Source organism: Melozone crissalis, unplaced genomic scaffold (genome assembly GCF_028551555.1).
Source record: "Melozone crissalis strain CALT ecotype California unplaced genomic scaffold, PUWL_Pcris_2 ptg000052l_1, whole genome shotgun sequence".
NCBI lineage: Eukaryota > Metazoa > Chordata > Aves > Passeriformes > Passerellidae > Melozone > Melozone crissalis.
This window is the reverse complement of record NW_026535830.1, coordinates 1,563,590-1,586,248: the sequence shown is the minus strand read 5'-3', so window position 1 is coordinate 1,586,248 and position 22,659 is coordinate 1,563,590. Positions and strand designations below refer to the sequence as shown.

General features: G+C 49.0%; 1 protein-coding gene across 2 annotated transcripts in view; it reads left to right on the top strand.

Annotated features, from left to right (window-relative positions):
• Positions 1 to 22,659, top strand: part of LOC128943645 (zinc finger protein 239-like) — a 313,995-nt gene that overhangs the window by 165,034 nt on the left and 126,302 nt on the right. The window lies entirely within an intron of this gene.

Genomic DNA, 22,659 nt, shown 5'->3' with positions numbered 1-22,659 from the left:
AGCACAGCACTGGCAGCTGTTACAGGCAAGAAGCAGATTCATTAGGGTGTGCTGCAGAATCACAAAGTACTTGATGTGTTTTCCTGGAGAGTGATCTGAGCAGGGCTTGGGCCAATGGGTAGGATTCTAAGAGTCATGGGAAAGAGTGGGAATTGGGTATGGAAAAGTGCCATGGATCTGAGAAATATACCATGGCTGGGCTGGAGGCTCTCTCCTGAGAAATGCCTGCAGTACAGTTTTATCTGATCACGCCACTTGGATGCGTCTCTTGGACATATCTTGATAAGCATAAAACTAGAAGATTAACTAAAGTTTGGTAAAAAAGTATTGCTTTTTTCTTTGGGGGCACATAAAAAACACCTCTTGCTCTCTATTTGTCCTGTAACCTGATGTTCTTTCAAAGTAGTTCTCATTGACAAAAAGATAGCATTCTTGTGAAAATAAACTGCAGATGTAGTAGTGGTAACAGTAGCAGTCATAAAAATGCCATCAGTAAGACGGGGGGCAGAAGGGCTCTTTCTAGATGGAGCACAACCAACTCCACCAAAAAAGCCCCAAGAACCATAAACTGAAAAACCCAAAACACAAAAAAACTCGCCACAGAAACAAAAAAACAAAAGGCCCCCACAAAAAATAAACAATGCAAAAACAACCCCCCCCTCACCAAAATAAAAATCCCCAACCAAAAAGACAAAACTCCAAAACCAGTCCATTTCTGTGAGGTTGTTTTGCTCTGATTACTGGTTGGAAGTCAGGAGTCTAAGGAGAATTTAGGAAACTAAAAATTCTGTTCAGTTTGGCACTAGCACACGGGACTTGCCTAGATCATTTGCAAGGTCACAGCCTTCTGCTGATCCCAGAACAATCCCTGCTTCAACCTTTAGCAGAGAGGGAAGCACAGGCAAACCCAAGCCAGTCCCAGGTGCCCTCAGAGGCAGCAGGAACACCCAGAGCGCTCTCTCGCTGCCTCGGAGCACAGCACTTCCTCTAGGGAGTCCTAAATGGCCCTGTGACACCAAACTCAGGAGGAGCATTTGGTACAGCTCTGCTGACACCTGCCCACAACACACTGTCCCTCAGACAAGAAACACCCCAGACGTACCCAGCATCTCCAGGAGCTTCTCCTCAGTCTCCTCTTTCAGGGAGATGAAGTAACTGCCCGAGCTTGAGCTCCCAGCTTTGACAGAAAGGCTTCCTTGGGATGATGCTGCTGCGGCAGCGGGATCAGAGCCCATGATGTGCTGGACCTGGAGCACTTCTGGTGGGCACTGTTCCTGTGCCTCACTCCAAACTTGGGGTCCTTCATTGCCAGACATTGGCTGGAATTCTTTGCAGGCTGCCCGGTGAGATGTCAACACTCACACCTCAAGTCAAACAGAACAAAGCAGTCAGACACTACAGCTTGTCCCTGTCAGCCAGGAGTCATCAACTGTGAGGAAAGGCAAAGAAGAGATTGACAAGGGATACAGACAGCTTGTTACAGTCCTCCATCTGGGTCACCACGTTCCACTGTAAAAACACTTGAAGGGACAAGGAGAGCAGGAATAGGCCAGAAGAACAGAGCAGCAGTGGAGATTGAGCACACCAGGAAATGTCCTTCAGAGTGACTGTGATACACACTACAGCAGGATGGCACTCAGAGGCATGGCCCCACTCCCTGCTGCTCTGAGTGGAAAGGCAAGAAGGGCAGAAACCACCAGTTTGGTGACTGCAGTGACTGCATCCCACTTTCACTCATTCTAGAGCCTGAGGGAGGTGATTAAGTTTCTCTCTGACAATTTCCATTTCTTCCTCCAGCCTCTTCTCCCTTGTCCTGTTGCTAGGCTCAGAGTCCTGCAGCTCTGCCTGCACGTGTCCTTTGACAGACTGTAAAGGAGAAGGGAGAGGACATTTCATGAGCGGAGTGGCTGCCACTCTTTCACTCACCTGGTTTTGTTGATGGCTCCTGTGCTGATGGAGATTCTCCTCTTGAATTCTTCCCATGTCTTCCTTGTTCTTTCTCTTCACGTCCATGATGGCACTCTGAGGTTCGGGCAGCTCTGCTTGTGGCTCTGCCTTGATCTTCTGTGCACACAAATGCAGAGCAAGTGACTTGGAGCTGCCATCAGGCTCAGCTTTTTCCTCTTGCAGCCTCAAAATCACATTTATTCAGCCACTTCTTTCTGCTTCCCTCCCCACATCTGCTTCCATTGCAAACTTCCTGTCCCAGGGCTGATCTCTGCAAATTCCAAGGCCCTGTGCTTCCAGTGCCTGTGGGACTCCTGGCCTCCTCAGTCCCAAGAGCTCTGGTTTATGCCCCTCTTCCTGCCCTTCCCTCTGTCACCTGGCCAGTCAGGCTCACCTGGCCATTCTCCTGTGGCTCTTCCACCTGCTGCCTGAGCTGCTCTTCCTGCTCTCGGGCTGGGAACAGCTCTCCCTGAGTCTGGCATGGCATCTCTGATGAAGCACTCTGCTCCTGCTCTTTCTCTAGAAGCACCTGAACAGAAAGCAAGAGAAGATGGGTTTCAACTTCCCATATGACATTTGTGGGTCAAGACTCAAAGACTGCTGGGCTCACACGTTCCCAAAGCACTGTGCTGCTGCGCTGCTGGGTCATTCTCTGCCCGAGGGGAGGCACAGATTCCAAAGTGACTCTGGCCTTAAAGTCAGGGGCCATCTGGGATTGAAGCTCCAACAGCCTCTCAGGCAGCTGACAGGGAAGGTGTGGCATTTCTCAAGGGTCTGGTGAGGGCCTCCCTCTTCTTCTGCCATGTCCTGTTTGTCTTTCAGTAGTGACTGACACCCGACCATGTCCCACAGCTCCATCCCGGCTCTGCAGGTGGCATCCTGGGTGAGCTCAGCCCTTGTGAGAGACACGCCTGGAGTTCACATTCTCTTCAGGGCTACACCAGCATTTCTGCCTTTCTGACATCCACTCTCTTGTTGGAAAACCTGGTCATTCAGGAGATGAGGATGCATGCAAAGATCTCTGATGGAGGTCACAGAGCCTCTATGGCCACCTCAGTACATGGAGGAGGACCAAAGTGTTTCTTCTCCCTCTTTTGTCAACTGAGAATTCTGACCAGCAGAAACAGACACTCTCCTAAGGTCCCATGAACGAATGCACTTACACAGGCCTGAGGATGCCAGTGAAGGAAACCATGTGTCATGTAATGCATGCATGACCAGAGTCACCAAACACCACCTAAACATGGAATTGTTCCCCCTCTCTAGGACAGGCAGAAATTGAAAGAATTAACTGGAGACATCAGGACACAAGAGGCCAGAGGAGGAACACAATTCTGAATGGAAAAACCATCATATCTGGAGGGGGAAACATCTCTGCCTGCTCAGAATTGGTCAAGGGAACATGTCTCTAATCCTCTCCAGAAGGGAACGCTTTTGGTGATCTTTGCACCTCCAACTGCCTTGGACCAGAGCCAGGAAGATTCAGTTATGTAAATGTTACATAGATAGATAGGTAGGAAGATAGACGGATAGATCTCACTACTATAATCTCCAGTTACTGCCCTCTCTGTTGCTGCACACATCAAAACGTGGTAGCCAGTGCCCCGATCAGCAGCAATTCTGAGATTGCTCTCCTGTTTCTCAAAAAAGCACACACTTGGGGAATGTGGAGATTGTAGGTCCTTATGGGAAGGAATCAGACCCAGAGCATTGCACTGGGAACTGCACTCTTTGTGCATCTGTGCTTGGGCAAGTTCTCTTGGACTCAACCACACTGACAGTGCTCAAGTGGCTGGAATCAGAAATGCAGTCCAGCCCCTTCCAGTTTCTGTGATCTCTGAGGAGCAGCTGGAATGCAAGGGCATTGATCTGCTAAATTCCCAAACACATCACACACTAATTCTCTGGGCTGTAGAAAGTCAGAGACAGTGTTAAACTCAAAGTGATCTTTAAGGCCATGCATGAAGGCTTGGAAACACAAAAGATCCATCTGCATCAAGGTACAAAATGGGCGCGAAATGCCTTCCAGAACTTGATAAGGGCAGAAAAGATGGTGCAGAAGCATCTTTGCTTGCTGGAAAAAGAGAAAATGAACAGGGCTTCTCCTCCTAGGAAACCCACAAACCACAAGAGGGGAAGTGTCACCCACTCCAGTATCTTAAGCCCTTGGATGCAGTGATGGCAAGTTTGGAAGAGAAACAGGCCTTGTGCTGTGCACTGTCATGCAGGGATTGCTGTAGGTCTGCTTGGAGGTGCCTCAAGAGCCTCCCATTGTCCAGGCTGAAGCTTCCTCAGCATCTCCTCACTGGCCTTGTGCTCCACCCCCTTGCCCAGCTCCCCTGTCCTTCTGTGCACACGCTGCAGCCCCTCAATGACTCTCTGCTTCCCAGAGGCCCACTGTTGCAGTGTGTTGCAATTTCCTGTTTTACTTCCCAGTGCCTTCCCAGGTGTGGCAATACCTCTCTTCCCCCCTCATACCCTGCTGGGCTGTCAATCACTTTTAACATTCCAGCAAGGTCTCGTGTGGTTGGTCAAGTTCAAAGGATGCCCTTCCAGGGTGGGGTCATTGGCTTGTCTTTGTGTCCCTCATTCCCTGAGACCCTCCTCCTCCCACCTGGTTGGTGCCTCTCCTGTCCTTTCCCCTCCCCCTGTCGCTGGGCTTAAATTGAGCAAGGACCATGTGCTTAGCATTCTGTTGGAGCTGTTACCAGATTCAGACATCTGTGGTCATGGAATAAAATTCTGGATATTAACCCTCCAGCAGAATCCATCTCCTTTTCCTCTTCACCCTAGCCTGAAGCCTTTCCACCAAAGGTAAACTGAGTTTCTACAAGCCTGGACTTGTTTCAGTGCCCAGCTGCAACATATCCAGCCAGCCAAAAGTGTCTCTGAGGTGAAATACCACAGTTGCTGCCTTTGGCCCAGCAGCAAGGGTCAGATGAGCCAAGGCACAATCTACCTGGTAACATTGGGATCTATTCCAATATTTTGGCACCCAACCGTGGGGCAGAGCGACTCTGCAGCCCCAAGAAGGAATCTCATCACCTCGCACAGGCTTTGGCAGCCGTGCACCCAGCTGAAGAGCTCTCACTGCATTGCTCTCAGCAGAGACTTTGGGACTGACCCACAAATGTTTCGTGGACTGTTCGGCGCCTTTGGAAAGTGAAGCTCCTTTCTGGTGAGCTGATTTTCCAGGGGAGAATAGGAGAGCCTTCCCTGGCCCGGGGGGTCCTATTCCGGTGAAGAGACCAGCCTGCCTGGACTGGCCAGCCACAGTTTCCATTTCGGGTAAGTATCTCTGCTCTTAGGTGGAGTAGAAGTTAAAAAAAACAGGCTCTGCCGTGAGTTCTGTTCCTTTTTCCTCTTGCTTTTAGGCTGTGCAGCCCCACAGATGGAAACCATTGCATTCTAGGCTTCAGCTTTCTGCAGCATGTTTCGCCATCTTTTGGAATTCGCGGCGCCGGTGGAGGAGCGGGGGTGTTCTCCCTGCTCTTCCCCCCGGCTCGGCAGCGCAGCGTGCTCGGCTCTCTCTGCGGGGGGAGCTCTCTCGGTGCAGGGGACGCTGCTCTCTCTCTGTGCGGGGGAGGGGGGAGCTCTCTTGGTGCAGGGGACGCTGCTCTCTCTCTGTGCGGGGGAGGGGCAGCTCTCTACACTTGGCGTGGGGCAGGGGGTGCTCTGTACAGGCGGTGCAGGCCAGCCCCGGTTTCGGCTTGCCGCGTGGTGCGGGGGGAGGGTGCTCTCTCTCAGTACTGCGGGGAGGCTGCATTCTCGGCCGGGGGGAGGCTGCTCTCTTCCACGGCTCCGCAGGATGTGTCCTGCTGCTGCTGCCCGGCAATTTTAAAAGCAGTATGTACAGCTGCATTGGAAAGCCTTTGTCTGCTCGTTATTGCTTTCCTATCTGTGGGGTTTTTTTAGAAATCGGTAGTTGATTTTGGCTTTGTTTTTGGTCAGGCAGGATTTTGTACTTTGCCTTTTACATCTAACATGGGCTCGAAGTTGAGCATTGCACAAAAAGGAGTGTATTATCATATTGTTAGTATTTCAGTCAGTGGTAATGTGAAGTTCTCTAAAACGGTTTATAAGATGGCTTTTTCTAGACTTCCCACAAATCTCCCCTGAAGAAATCCACAATATTCAATTTTGAGATAAAGTAGGGAATGAATTGATAACCTTAGGACAGTCTGGGAATACATCTTCAGCTAAATTTGTGTTCTGGAGTTTAGAAATTCAAACAGCCCTGCTCAAACAAAAGGAATTGGAGAAAAAGCCAATTGTCAAGCCATGTACCTCTGCTCTCCCTGTTTCTCCCTCTCCTAGCTCTAAAACCCCTAAACCTCTTACCCCAAAACTTGGTATTTTAAAGAGAGCACACTCATTGGGAAGTCGACTCCCAGAGTTCATTAAAATGCCTGAGTTGCCCTGTCCACAAGGCCCTGGCCAGGTTGCGTGGAACCTTTCCTAAAACCCTGTGCCCCCTGCTCTGAAACCCAGAGCACGTGTCAGCTTTTCAGAGAGCAGTGATGTCCACAATGGCCCCCAGTCCCTAGGGGGTCCACAGGATGGAGGTTGCCACGTGGCATCATCCAAAACCTGGTCTTCTTCTTCCCAAGATCCTCTTAAGCATCCCAAAATTCCATCCCCATCCTCCTCCCCTCCTGTTCCTTGTGATACCTTCCCCCCTCCCCCTCCCTTTCCTGCAGTACCCTCAGCTCCACCCCTCTCCTCCTCCCAGGGGGCTTCTGCTGACGTGATGTCACCAGGCGTCCCTGCCCTCTGCCAGCCCCCTTTCCCCGCCCCTGTTCCCACAGTATCCCCGCCCCATGCCAGCCCCCTGTCTCCGCCCCCTGTGCCCATTGCTTCCCCGCCCCCTCCCCGGGTTCCTACGGTGGGGGCACACCCACTGCCTGTCCCCAAACCTGTATCTGTTATCCCAATGCTTCCAATTCAAAGGATACAGGGCAGGGAACCTCAAACCTAATACAGGGTCCCATTTTGTCATTTGCTCCTGTTACATTTCAGCCTGCAGCACAAGAGGGGGCGGCCCCAACTGCTAATTGGAACTCTTTTGGACGACAGTTGATTAAAGAGATCTGTAAATCTCATAAAGAATATGGTCCAAACAGTCAATATTTCTGTGGCCTTTTAAATTCTGAACTGAGTAGGAGTGTAGTAGTCCCACATGATTTAAAACAGCTTTTTTCATGCCTCATGACCTCCACGGAATTCAAATTATGAGAATTAGCATGGAAACAACTGCTAAAAGATGCTCTCCCAGGCTTGCATGCTGATCCAAACACAGCGAAAGATACTAATGGCATGCCATTGAGCATCTCTCTGGCGAGGGCCAATGGTCTTCAACCTCAACCCAAGCTACTGCAATTCCTGTAGAAACACTTAAGAAAGTAAGGGAAGCAGCTGAAAAGGCATTCTTTTCCCTCCAACCTGAGGGCCCGTTTGAGCCCCATAGTAAGATCAAGCTGCTACCATCAAAGCCTTTTCTGAAATTTGTAGAAAGGGTAACTAGAGCTATTGAAATACAAGTTAAAAAGAGATTGCAAGAGAAGAGGTTTTAGAGGAAATGGCATTTACAAATGCAGATAAACAGTGTTGAGTGGCAATTTTGAGTCTTCCTCTTGAATCCCCCCTACACTAAAAGATATGCTTCTAGTCTGTAACAGGAAAGTGCCTCTTATGAGTGTTGCTGAAGACCCCAGACCAAGGCTGCTGCCAAGACTCCCTCAGCGCATCACCGTTGCCAGCCCTGCACCTATTTCCTCAGCACAGCAGTACCCTGGGCAGCAGCGAAGACCAGCAATGGTTGACCCCACAAAGCCATGCCTGCTTTGCAACAACCTTGGGAACTGGAGTAACCAGTGCCCCCTGAAAAAGCAATTTGATGAATTTAGAAATGGCAGGGGAGGTGAACTACAAGCACTCCCAGGGGGTCAAAAACAACAAAAAAACTGAATGGGGAGCGCCGGCCTGTCAGGCGTGCAGACACAAAAAAAGCAAGCCAAGGGAATAAGGGAAGCAAAATAAACCAAGCGCGCGATAATATTAATATTTCTGTAAGTGAAGCAGATGCTTCAAAGACCACGTCTGCTGGTCCACTATTGAAAGTTAAACGAAGTAACCTTTGTTATGATTTAGGTGGACCTATGTTAACCACGTCTTCTGTCAATGAGTCTTAGAGGTTGCAGCTGTATTTCACTCCACCTGAAAGACACTGACTGGCATTTTGTCTCTGTTAATCCAGAACAGAAGGGTACTTGGCACCGAATTAATTTGTAAGTACATCTTCATTGGGGACACCAAACACGCACCACAAGAGATTGAAATTGGTCCAGGAATGACAACATCAGATCCTGAGCAATTCGTTCTCGGGCTGCACTGCTTCCACCCACCCCTGTTTCTTCTCAAAAAACAAATTGTTCCACAAGCTATCCCTGTGCCGTGTTTACCTGAAGGCACCAAAAAACAAGGGCTCACAGTCGCCTGGGTCCAAATTATTGGGAAAGACAAACCCAAATTATGGTGTAATGTCAGTGGGGGTGGAGAGTCAAAATGCATTGAGATGCTTCTAGACACGGGTGCAGACTGCGTGGTGATCCCAGTACAAGACTGGCCAGCACACTGGCCCTTGCAAAACGTTGCTGGTCACGTTCGAGGTGTAGGAGGCCTGCAATTGGTGAGACAATCCAAAAGCATCATTCAAATTGAGAGACCAAATGGACAATTGGCAAATATCTGTCCATTTGTGTTAGATTATTCGGAACCTTTGTTAGGGGGAGATTTAATGGCCCAGTGGGATGTCACAATTGATATTCCAGACTCTCCACAGCATTTTTGTACAGCGGTCATTGAACAGCGCCCCACCCAAAAACTGAAGTGGAAAACAGACAAACCAGTTCAGCTGAAACAGTGGTCGTTCAGTAAACAAAAAAAAAAGGTGCTGGAGGAGCTAGTGGAAGAGCAACTGGAAAAGGGTCACATTGTGGAGACCATGTCCCTGTGGAACTCTCCAGTGCTTGTCATCCAGAAGGCTGACAAAAAGAGATGGTGGCCCCTCCATGACCTCCGACAAATTAATAATGTCATTGAGGATGTAGACTCTCCCCAACCTGGTATGCCATCCCCAATAATGCTTCCCCAGGATTGGAAATTAGCTGTTATTGATATAAAAGTATGTTTTTTCCAAATTTCCCTACACCCTGACGATGAACCGCGTTTTGCATTCTCGGTCCCCACCATCAAAATGGAAGCCCCTATGAAAAGGTACCATTGGAAAGTTCTTCCTCGGGGACTACAGGTCTTGCCAGCGATCTGCCAGTGGTATGTCTCTTCCCGCCTTTCCCCAGTGCGTGCAGCTGCAGAGAAGGCCATCATCTATCATTATATAGATGATATCCTCGTGTGTTCCCCCAATGATGATTTACTCACACATGCGCTTGACCTAACGATCAATGCATTGATTGTTGCAGGGTTGAAGCTCCAGGGAAAGAAAATTCAAAAGATGCCACCTTGGAAATATTTGGGCTTAGAAATTGAAAATAAGACCATTGTTCCTCAAAAACTAGAAATCAATCCAAAGATCAAGACCCTTGCGGATGTCCACAAGTTTTGTGGGTCTTTAAATTGAGTAAGGCCATGACTGGGTCTGACTAATGACGACCTTGCCCCTCTTTCCAATTTATTGAAAGGGGGAGAGTACCCAAGTGCTCCTAGGTCTATTACCCCAGAGGCATGGAAAGCTCTAGAAAAGGTTCAGATTGCAATGTCCACAAGACAGGCCAACTGATGTCGGCTTGACCTGCCATTCAAATTTACCATCTTAGCTAAGTTGCCACACCTCCATGGAATCATTTTCCAGTGGGAGGAAAAGCAAACACCTAAGGCAAAGGATACACCTAAAAAGGGCCAGGACCAGAGGAACCCTCTCTTCATCATAGAATGGGTTTTCCTCAGTCAGAAAAGGTCCAAGAGAATGACAAAGCCTCAGGAGCTGGTAGCAGACCTGATCCGGAAAGCAAGGACCCGGATCAGGGAGTTAGCAGGATGTGACTTTGAGTGCATTCATATTCCAATTGAGTTAAAATCGAGTCAAAATACTATGCAAATATTGGAACAGTTTTTTCGAGAAAATGAAGTGTTGCAGTTTGCTCTGGATTCCTACTCAGGACAAATTTCTGTAGAGAGCCTGCCCACAAAATGTTCGAACAAGATGTTCAATTTACTCTGAAATTGAGAAGTGCTCAGAGTAGGAGACCTTTAAAAAAGGCTCTGACTGTCTTTACAGATGCATCTGGGAGGTCCCACAAGTCCGTTCTGACTTGAAAGGATCCTCAAACCCAGCAGTGGGAGACGGACATTGCTGAGGTGGAAGGTTCACCTCAGGTTGCTGAGTTGGCTGCAGTTGTTAGGGCTTTTGAAAGGTTCTCAGAACCATTCAATCTGATTACAGACTCTGCATATATGGCAGGAGTAGTATCCAGGGCAGATCATGCAATACTGCAAGAAGTGTCTAATATCACACTTTTGGAATTGCTCTCAAAACTGGTAAAGTTAGTCACTCACCGAGAGCAACCATTTTATATGATGCATGTCAGGTCACACACCGACTTGCCAGGGTTTATCGCTGAAGGCAACAGAAGGGCAGATGCTCTTGCTGCACCTGCAGTGATGGCCACTCTCCCAAATGTTTTTGAACAGGCAAAAATCAGCCACCAGCTTTTCCACCAAAATGCACCTGGCCTAGTTTGTCAGTTTCACATCACTCGAGAACAGGCCAAAGCGATTGTGGCCACATGCCCAAATTGCCAACAACATGCACTCCCTACAGTGAGTGCGGGAGCAAACCCAAGGGAGTTGAACAGTTGTGAACTGTGGCAAACAGATGTAACGCACATATAGTCATTTGGATGGCAGAAATACGTTCACGTTAGTGTAGATACCTTTTCTGGTCTATGCTTCTGCCCACACAGGAGAATCATCTATGGATGCTGTTAAGCAGCTCTTACAGGCTTTTTCTTGAATGGGCATCCCCAAGAAATTGAAAACTGATAATGGGCCTGCCTACAAACCCAAGGAATTTGGGAGCTTCCTGCAGCAATGGGGAGTAGAGCACAAAACTGGCATCCCCTACTCCCCTACAGGTCAAGCCATAGTAGAAAAGACTTACCGTGATATCAAAAGAGTCCTGGACCAGAAACAACAGGTTCTGAAGGTGGAACCTCCCCACATCTGGTTGTCCACGGCGCTGTTCACAGTCAATTTTCTGAAATGTTCCTTTGGCAGCCTGAACCCGCCCATCCTACACCACTTTGTGGGGAGCAGTCATACATTGATGAAAGAAAAGCCTCTGGTCTTAGTAAAGGACTCTGAGACTTGGAAGACAGTGGGACCTAACAAATTAGTTACTTGGGGACGTTGATATGCCTGTGTGTCCACCCCCTCTGGTTTAAAGTGGGTTCCTTCCAAATGGATAAAGCCCTATGTTCCCAAGGTCTCAAAGATGTCTACAGAAGCGCCCCACGTTGCTAACGCTACCTGGAGAAGTAAACGCCGCACGTGTTCTCTGGAGGAAATTCCATTTAAGCCTCCTATCTGGAATAGTTTGTAATATATGTTTGTCTCAAGTTCCTTGTACCAGTTTAGATCCTGCTGCTCGTGTGCAGTCTCGAGACGCCATGAGACCGAGCCTGCTTCTCGTCCTACTTGTGGTCATTTCTCTAGTGGTCTCCTGGATAGTCCCTCAGCCCAAAGCGAATGTATGGACCACCGTGGCCAGAGCCCTTGGACAGGATCACATTTGTCTCTCCACAGCGATGGCCTCTGACGCCCTGTCAACTTGCTTGGTGGGAGTTCCCTTTAAATCCTCAGAGTTCCCAAATGAAATGTGGCATGCTTTAAATGAAGTTAACTTACTCGTACCTTCTCCTGGCCACTATCCTGCTGACAATCCTTTACTGTTTTGGCAGGAGTGGGTGAGAAAGTTACCAGTGCCAAAAAGGGAGCCACAAGAGCTCCATCTCTTAGGCTCCATGAATGCAACCTTTTGCGCTCACTTTAAATTCAATTCCCACTTACCATATCATGAAGCTAAATGAAACACCTATCCTGACCCTAGCAACCCACACTACACAGACAAAAACTGGTGTGAAAATTCAGTCCTAGTCATGCACTCATCAAGTGGTGATTGCAAGCCTCGTGAACTCCCAAAAGGTGTGTTTTTACTGTGTGGAGACAGAGCATGGGCAGGTCTCCCTCCTCGTCTTCTTGGAGGTCCGTGTACCTTTGGCAAGCTAAGCCTGTTAACCCCAAATCGTACAAACCTAATACACTGGCAAATAAAAAACAACACACATGCATTGGCTATCCAAAAAAGAGACCTAAGGCAATTAGACCGTGATTGTAATTTGAGAATTGTTCACTGGTCCAGACCTAAGGCCACCGCAATTACAGTCCTTCTGCCATGGATCTCGGCAGTAAAAAGCATGGGAGAATTAGGCCAATTGGAATGTTGGGTTGCAAAACAGCCAGACCTCACTTCTACTGCCCTCACTGACCTCTTATCAGATGAGGAAATTACCAGGCAAGCCACCATTCAAAATAGTGCAGCCATAGACTATCTGCTCCTTCTGCACAACCATCACTGTGAAGAATTTGAAGGTCTCTGCTGCCTCAACTTGTCATCAAAAGCAGAGAACGTCCATGCCACAATCGACAAGATGAAAACCATGGTGAGCGACATCAAGAGAGGAACTGACGAGTGGCTGAGTGGACTGTTCAAAGGATGGGGACTCTTGGGCTGGTTGGGATCTATTCTGAAAATTGTGGTTTTAGTACTGTTTATTTTAGTTATTGGTATTGTAGTTGTTAGCATTGTTTTTGGACTAATCAAACACATGGTTCTCAATTTGATTTCAAGCTCATCTCCCCCTTTGGAAGTTTACCATTTGGAAGCCCTTAGTGCTCCAATGGATGACATGGAAGCCTCATTGGAGAACACTGACCCTCCTGTAGAAGAGGAACCGATTTACCCACCATGGTTTGGCAAGCACTCTGCACCACAAACCCAGTCCTCTTCTTTTAAAACAAAACTAGGGGGAGATGTTGCAGTGTGATGCCATTTCCTGTTTCAACTATCCCAACCCCTCAGGTGTGCCAACCTCTCCTTTCCCCTCCCCCTTGCTCTCCTGCTGGGTGCTGTCCATCAGGCTTAACACTCCAGCATGGGCATCATGTGATTAACAGAGGTTCAAAAGATGCCCCTCAGACCTGGGGTCATTGGCCTAAATGTCATTGTCCCCTGAGACTCGCCCCCTCCCACTTGGTTGGTGGCTCACCTATCCTTTCCCTCCCCACTCCCCCTGGGCTTAAAAGGACACTCAGAACATGCGGTCGGGATTCTGTTGGAGCCATTACCAAGATTCAGATATCTGTGACCCTGGAATAAAACTCTGGATTTATCCTCCAGCAGAATCTGTCTCCTTTTCTTCTTCACCTTGCCTAGAGCCTTTTCATCAGAGGTAATAACTGAATTCCTACAAGCCTGCACTTGTTCCAAGCGCCAGCTGCAATTTCCAGCTACCCAAAGGTGTCTCTGAGGTGAAACACCACAGCTGCCGCCTTTGGTCCAGCAGCAAGGGTCAGATGAGCCCAGGCACATTCCACCCGGTAATGTTGGGATCACATTCCATACCACCCTAATTTTCCTTTCTCCCTGGCAACCCTTGATGTAAGACCAAAATTCCATGCATTATTGTTTCAGTGGAACTCAAATATCTCAGATGCCCTGATAATAATTGAATGTGTTTTCAGAGCACACCAACCTACTAAAATGATTACAACCCTACCAAAAATTATTGTACAACTAATCAGGAAAGGTAGAGAGTGTCTGTGCTTCCTTGCAGGAACAGACTTTGTGAATATATACTTACTTCTCACTCAAGAGCACCTCAATTGGCTACTTCAAACATCTGAACCACTGCAATATGCCTTTGATAGTTTTTACACAGGCTAGGATCAGCCACCAATTCTACCATCAAAACCTACCATTCCTGCACTGCTCGGGATAAAATTACCCGAGACCCAGCAAGATCCATTGTAGCCACCTGCCCATACTGTCAGGAACATGCCCTTGCTTCTGTCAGAGCTGGAGTCAATCCAAGAGGATGAGAGAGTCTCCACATCTGGCCATCAGACATCACACACTAAGCCCCTTTTGGCAGACTAAAATACATCCACGTCTCAATCAACACCGTTTTCCGTGCGGTTTTGCCTCTGACCATGCTGGTGAAAAATCAAAAGATGCTACAAAACATTACTTTTTACTTTTTTGCACCTTAGCAGTTCCACAGGGAATTAAAACTGATAATGCTCCTGCTTATACCTTGCACTGATTCCAACAAGTTTCTGACCACTGGGGTATAAAACATGTCACAGGCATACCACACTCCACCACAGGACAGTCCATAGTCAAGAGGGCCCACTGATCCATCAAAAGGATCCTTGATCAACAGAGAGGGTGAGCGCAGATATTATCTCCCATCGAGAGACTGGCCAAGGCCCTTTAGGTGTTCAGCATTTTGAAAAACTCATTTATGGAGCCAACTCCCCCAGTCATCAGGCATTTTACTAATTCAACTGCAGCTCAATTAAAAGAAAAGCCACCTGTGTTGATCAAAGACTGAATCTAAACAAATTATGGACCCTTTCCTATTAATTACTTGGGGAAGAGAAGATGCCCTTCTCTCTACAGAAACAGACCCAAGATGGATCCCAGCAAAATCATAAAGCTGTTATTGGGAACGGTGAGGCAAACACCCAAGCCACCATCAGAAGAACAGAATGAAAGCCTAAGAGAGACAACAGCAGCCTGAAAAAGAAGGACAGAAGAAGATCTCCTAAGCAGCGTTGAGCACACACACCAAGACCAAGATAGCTCAGACACCACTAACCACGAGTGTCAAGGTTTGATGCTGGCGCAATGCCAGTGCCCCCATGAAAATATGTGGAGAGCTTTGTGGACAGTTGGTTAGCTGAGAAAGGTCACGTCGACATAATGCCGCTGGTTAAGCTAGAAGGGGACAAGTATAGGAGTCAGCAGTCAGTGTCCAATAACAGACAAGGACATTGTGCCCTTGGTGCAACAACAGGATAGGGAAGAACATCTTTGGCAGAAATATGAAGCATAGTTTCAATAAAATATCCACAAGAATGCAGAAGTAGGCGTAGTTGGCTGATAAGTAATAACCAGTAGTAAGCTCGCCTTTGCAATATGTATGAGCTTCATTAACACCGATATAAATATGTGTACCTATCAATAAAGTTTGAGATTTGCTGATCACTCATATTGTGTGCCGCATTTCTCCCGCCAATCCCAACAAAAATACACTCTCTCTGATGTCTGCTGTGAGATGTGACCAGGAATAAGCAAAGTAAGCCCCCACTTAGAAATAAAGAAAAGAAAACTTTATTAATGAAACTACAACTATATGTAAAAAGAAACACACAGGAAAAATGAAAACCTTCTGTCCTGGGGTGACGTTATGATGCTTGTATCCCCATTCATCTGTTCTGTGCCTTTAAGACCGGCTCTGAAGAGTGGAAGTTTTGTTTGGGTTTCTCTTATCAGGGACACAGAGACGGGCAGTACATAGGGCTGTTTTGGCTTCTTGCTTTCAGCTTGCTGCTTTGCTTGCTCTCTTTTCTGCTCTTGCTTCTGCTCTCACTTTTGCTTCTGCTTATTAGCTAGTTTAGCTAAACAGTCCAAATTCCTTCTTGGACTGTTTCTCCTCTCCTGTTTCTGTGACAATCTCGAACCTGCTCTGGACTGGGACCTGGGAACACTGAGGATTTGCACCGTTTGGCTGCAGCAGCTGCCCCAGCGCCAGAGGGACTGAGAACAGAGCAACCACCCCTGAAAGAGACTTTCTGATTTTGTCATCTTTCTCAGAGCGGTGTCATCTGGTATTGTTCATTTTGTGTGCTGTGTCTGGTAAATAAACAGGCTCTTTCCACTTCTCTCCAAGGAATTTTTTCCCAAACCGGTTAGGGGGAGGGGCCATGTGGGTTTGCTTTCTGGAGGGGCCCTCCTTTGCAGATTCTTTAACAAATTTGCCCTAAACCAGGACACCTTCCAAAAACATTTCCTCCTCCCCCCACCAAATTTCCAATGCATCCATCCCTCAGATCACCAACTCTCAGTCCATTACCACCCTTTAGATAATCAATTATCAGTTCATCAAGAGGAGAGGAGTCGTTCTTGTGCCATAGGCTTCCCCAGGAAACATCGTTGAAATCTCATGTGTTTCCATGTCACTCATGGCAGCGCCCGGAGAATATCTGCCATTGTGACCTTTTCCTTCCATGTCCAGTGCTCTCACCACTGCATATGGACCAGAGCTGCTTCTAGGGTTTTCCTTTTAAGGATGCTTTGTCCCGTTCCAAAAAGAGCGCAGTCTCTCACTTTCGGGACACCTGTCCCCCCCAAATTTCACCCCCTGGGGCTGAGGGGTCTCAACACTGAACCCGCTTGGCTCTGAGCCATTGCCTCCCCCTGGATGCAGTCTCTGTGTCACAGGAAACATGGTTCTGTCCATGGCTATACAAGATAGTCCACCTAAGGCCACTGCATCATTTCCTCCCACCTATGATTCTTCTCCACTCTTCTGACATCTTTCACTCCCAGGGACTTTCTAGGAAGGTTAATGTTCTGCAAAGTTTTCATTATCCAAAATAAGGGTTAAAATCTCAGGCTCTGCCTGCCCAGAACTCCCACAGCGGCTGGAAACTTTGTTGCTGCACCCCACCCCCATCTCCTTCTTGGCCCCTGCTGCGGGCATATGTTATCAAGTTTCAAGGTAGCACAATCACAGGCACAGGCTGGCGTTCTCTCTCTCTCTCTCTCAGTCCGAGGCAGGATGGGGGGGGGGGGGGGGGTGCTGCCCGATGCCTCTCAGTGCTCTTCCACTCTTCCACCCTTCCATCCTTGGGGCCAGGCCTTCCTCACCTGGCCGCATGGCGTCCAGATGGCAGCTGGGCAGGGGAGGTCTGACCTGCTTCCCTTGCCAGAACCCAAGAGAGCTTCCCCTGGGAGTTCTCTGCTTTTAACCCCCTCTGTGTTCTCAGAGGCGTATCCATGTCCCCAGTGGCCACACCAGGTGCCAATATTCAAATCCGAGCACCCATTGGTGTAACCACAGCATCCCAAAAAACTCAATTCCTCTCAAACCGTGACAGTGGGTAATGCAGAAAGATGGAGAAAGCCGTTGTGTACCACAGTGAAACCTAGTCTTGAGTGAGAACTGTGTGTAAGGATTCATTGTGATGCACATGGAAATAGAATAAAGGATGGATAATGTTCCAGATTGCAAGGTAATGTGTGTATTCTATTTGCCATCTGTTAGAGGTAGGGCAGTTATCTTCTGTTAATTGGGCAGGTTTTTTTATCTCTTCCACAAACTAATCCTCCCTCTGGGAAATATCTTCTGTTCAATTTTAGCCATGGGTACCTGGAGGAAAAGGACAGAAAGGAAAGCCCAGAGCCCCAGTGCTCCAGGGGCAGAGAGCAGCAGCCCTCAACATGCCAAGGTCAGCTGGACTTGTCAGGCGGTCCCCAGAAGGCCAAACCATCCAGACCTGTTCCATGTCCCCTGGGTTCCATGGGGCCCCCACAATTCACAATGGTCTCTTTGATTCCATGAAGCACCTCAGTGTCACCAAGGCCCCTTGGTTCCAGGAGGTTCTGCGCTGTCAGCAATGGTCTCCTTGTTTCTGCAGTGTCACAATGGCTGCACGAAGGCCTGAGGGTTCAAAAGAACAGAGCACGAGCTCAGTCCATGGTCTGGACCCTCCTTCTCCTGGGGTTTGTGTCTCATTCACACTGGAACCCAAGCAGTTAGTAGCTGTATCTGTGTCTGTCTGTAAATGTGTCTTTCTGCCATTCTCTCTCTTTGTTTTTTCTTATTTTCCTCTTTACCTTGAACATTTTTGAGTAACTTAGCATCTTAAGGGTTAGAGGTATCCAGGATAAACAGGCAAGTTAATGAAGTTAATGCTGTATTGAGAGTTTTGTGTTGAATTGGATGTGCTGTTAAATTCTTTGCCAAACTTCCTTGACTTTCTGTATTTTACCAGTAAAACTTTGTGTCATTTTGATCTCTTGAGAATATCTGGTTGGTATTTCTGTTGTGCACCAAACTCAAGTAAAGGAGCCTTTGGTCACCCCCAGCATTTGAGTGTTCTGGGGTGTCCCAGCCCCGCAGGCTCACAACGGCCTCTTGTTTCCATGAGGCCCCACTGTGTCACACTGGCCCTCGGCTCTCTGAGAATCTGGAGTGTCACACGGGTTTGTGGCATTTATCCTTGCTGCCCCTCACATATCCCTGGCCCACCAAGAGCCCCGAGGCACCCGTGAGGGACAGGCCCTGCTGGCCCAGGCTGGGCTCAGGGCTTGGCCTTTCTGCTTCCTGCAGCCAAGCCAGGCCTTGCTCAGCATTGCAGTTCCCTGCTCAGAGCCTTGGGCTGCCTGCAATCCTGGCCTCAAGGATCTGCTCTCACCAGGGCCTGGGCAGCCTTTGGCACTCCCTGCCCTCACTGGGGCCCAGACATGCTCCAAGGCACTTGGAGTTTTGCTGCTGACTCCTTGAGCAGCTTCTTCATTCTTCTCTCTGTGCCTGAGGCTCCTGGAGCCAGCCCCAAATCCACCATGGGTTTGATTAAAATACAGAAAGCCCTCAGGACCTCTTTGTCTCCCTTGCATTGTTTTCCAGTCTCCAGAGCTTGTGCAGTGATTGGAGTCAGTTTGGAGTTCTCTTCAGGAGAGAGATTCCAAAGTGCACCTCATGATTTTTGATTTAGGTCAAGGAAATATTTTTTTACTTTTCATTCCAGAGAAGAGGGAATGGAAGCATTCCCCAAGAGATCTTGATGCTGAATTTCTCCTTAGGAGGTCTGGGCACGGAGAATGATGAGCCCCATGCAGGCTGACCCTGTTTGGACAAGCTGTTCCTCACCCCCAGCCTCACCATGTCTGACATGGCCCACCTGGCACTGACATCCCTGTGCCCTGCAGCAGAACCTTGTCCCCTGAGCTCTGCAGCTCCATGTCCCAGCCCATTGCACCATGTCCCACCTGCTCTCCTCAGGGCTCTGCCTGCACACAGGCCCAGGAGAAGTTTCCCTGTTGGGAAGGAAAGAATGGAAGAGCAGGTTTCCTAAACAACAACCCCCACTCAGGAACCACCTGCTCCCTACAGGCTGCCTGGAATGGTGTCACCTTTCTACAAGGAACAGTGTGAGCAGAAATGATATCTGGAAGCAGAATTCTCTGAGTCTTGCAGCTGAATTCTCTGTCCCTGTCCTTTCCCTGGCTGTCTGTTGCAGATGGAAGCTGCTGGTGCCATCCTCACCTTTAGCCTCTCTTTTGAATGCAAACAGATGTTCCCAGGTGTGTTAAGCAGGATTTGCTCAATGTTTCCTCAAAACTTCTGTGTTCCTCATGGAACAAAGGGGCCATTTTGTCACTGAGGGGGTGACATGGAAGCAAGGAGTCAATTGTGACACTGGGGTGCCATGGAACAAAGGGACCATGGTGACACAGCAGGGTCTTGTGGATCCAGTGGTCTATTGTGATGCTGTGGATCCAAGGAGACCATGGAGACACCCCCAGAACCTCATGGAAGCAATGGTCCATGGTGACCCAGCGGGGCTGCATGGAGCCAATGGTCTATGGTGACACTGCCCATCCAAGGAGTCTATTTTGACACTGTGGAAGTTCATGGAGCTAGGGAGGCCATTATGACACTGAAGAAATTCATGGCAGCAAATATCCATGGTGACACAGCAGGGCATCATGGGAACCAGGGAAATGCTGTTGGCAGTAGGGAAACTCATTGAACCAGGGGCCCTTGTGGCACTGAAGAACCAACAGAGCTGCTTGACCTTGTCCCCTGGCTCTGCACAGCTCCTTGGGAGGCACGGCAGGCGCAGCACCCTGGGAGCCTTGGAAATGCCCCTTTGGAATCCATGGCACACATTCCCCGGGGCTGGAATTCCAGTTCCCAGCCAGAAAAAGATGTTCCTGCCCTGGGAGTCAAAGCTCCTAAGAAGGAGCCAAAAGCCAAATGGAGCAAGATCTTACAGTGACATTTCACTGCCAGACTTCATAACTTCACCCATGGTTGTTGGAGCTCCAAGACTGGGAATTAAATCAGGGCAGGGTCTTTGGTGGGAGCTCCCCTGGGTAAAGGGCGACACAGAGAGAAACAGAGCAGACAAAGAGAGGCAGGAGAGAAAGGAGAACACAAACACAATCAGCTGAGAAGGTGGCACTCTGAAAAACAAACCAGAACTGACTGAAAATGAATGGAACAAAAAGAAATAATTTTGTAACTTGATTTCTTATCAAAACACAATTTCCTCCATTTCTCACAAACCTCCTCCCTGTGTCATTCAGCAGGGCTGTCAAAAAGGTTTTGTTCTGAGTGGATGTTCCAGGCTGCAGCCACAAGCAAAAAGGGAACAGGAATTTTCCTGCTCCTGGTGAGTTTGACATCTTCAGCTGAGGAGAGGAGGAGGCACCAGAGGAAAAGGGCAGCTGGGCTTCATCCTTCCACAGAAAAGAGTGAGGGGAAAATCTCCTATCCTGTTGACGAGAAGGAGGAGGAGGAGGATGATGTAAATTAAGAGGAGAATGAGGCCATGGACGAAGAGGACGATGATGACAAGAAGGAAGAGGACGAGGAGGAGGAATGTGACGAGGAGGATGAGAAAGAGGATGAGAAAGAGGAGGAGGACGAGGAGGAGGAGGACGAGGACAAAAATTGAGGAGACATGGAGGAGGCAGATGAGGAGGAGGCTGTGGACAAGGAGGACAAGGGGGAGGAGGAGGAGAAGGAGGAAAGGGACGAGGAGAAGGAGGAGGATGAGGACGACGAGTAGAAGGAGGAAGAGGAGGAGGACAACACAGAGAAGGAGGAGGAGGACAAGGAGGAAGACGAGGAAAAAGAGGAGGAGGAGGAGAATGACGTAAAGGAGGAGGAGGACAACACCATGGACGAGGAGGACAAGGATGAGGAGGAGGAGGAAGACGACGACAACGAGAAGGAAGAGGAAGAGGAGGAAGAAGAGGATGAGAAGGAGTGTGATGAGGAGGATGAGGAAGAGGATGATGAAGAGGACAAGGACGAGGATGTGGAGGAGGTAGACAAGAAGGAGGACAAGAGAGAGGAGGAAAGGGAAGAGGTGCAGGAGGAGGATGATGAGGGGAAGGAGGAGGAGGACAAGGAGGAGGCAGAGGACGGACGAGGAGGTGGACATGGAGGAGGTAGAGGAGGAGGAAGAAAATGAGGACAAGGAGGAGGAGGATGAGGGGGAGGAGGAGGAGGAGGTTGTCGAGGAGGGGAAGGAGGACGAGGAGGAGGAGGAGGACAAGGACAAGGAGAAAGAGGAGAAGGACGAGGAAGAGGAGGATAAGGAGGATGACGACAATGATGAGAAAGAGGATGAGGAGGAGGAGGACGATGAGGAGAAGCAGGAGGAGAAGGAGGATGGGGAGGAGGAGGATGAGGAGGAGGAGGAGGACGACGAGGAGGCCGAGGATGAGGGGGACGACGAGGATGACAAGGAGGAGGAGGAAGAGGAGGAGGAGGGGAAAAAAGAGGGGTAGGAGGAGGAAGAGGAGAGAGAGGTTGAGGATGAGGAGGAGTCATGAGGATGAAGAGAAGAGCAGGGAGGAGGAGGGCAAGGAGGAGGAGGAAGAGAAGGAGGCAGAGGATGAGGAGGTGGACATGGAGGAGGTAGAGGAGGACGAGGAGGAGAAGGAGGACATCAAGGAGGGGGAAGAGAACGAGGATGAGGGGGATGATGAGGATGAAGATGAAGAGAAAGAGGGGTAAGAGGATGAGGATGAGGACGTGTAGGAGGAGGACGACGATGAGGACATGGAGGAGGAGGAGGGGGATGACAACAAAGAGGAGAAGGAGGCTGAGGAAGAGGAGGACAAAGAGGAGAAGGAGGAGGAGGACAAAGATGAGGAGGACGAGGAGGAGGATGAGGATGAGGAGGACGAGGAGGACGAGGAGGCGGACAATGAGGAGGATGAAGAGTACAAGGAGGTGGAGGAGAAGGAGGGCGAGGAGGAGGATGAAGAAGAGGAGGAGGAAATGGACGAATGGGAGGAGAAGGATGAGCAGGAGGACTAGGAGGAGGATGAGGAGAATAAAGAGGACTAGGAAAACGAGGAGGAAGAGGATGAGGAGGATGAGGAGGAGAAGGACACGGAGGAGGACGACGAGGAGGCGAATGATGAGGAGGAGGAGGACGAGGACAAAGAACAGGAGGAGGACGTGGACGAATGGGATGGGGAGGATAAGGAGGACGACTAGGGGGAGGGGGAGGACTTGGAGGAGGAGGACAAAGAGGAGGAGGAGGATGAGTGTTGGGAATTCAGCTGACTAGAGAATGGAAAAGTACAAAGCCGTGGCTAATTCCAAGTCCTACACCTGCAAGATAGTGTGTCCTTGGGCCTAGCTGGGTATGATAAAGAAATAGACAGCGAGACGTGAGAAGTAGAGAACGTAGGCCCAAAGGAATGAGGAAGAGTTCATGGTATAGTTTAACCAATAGATTGCTTGGCTTACAGAATATTCATAAGCTTATTATTTGCTGTATAAGTGTTTGATGCTTTCTTCAATAAACTGGACCTGT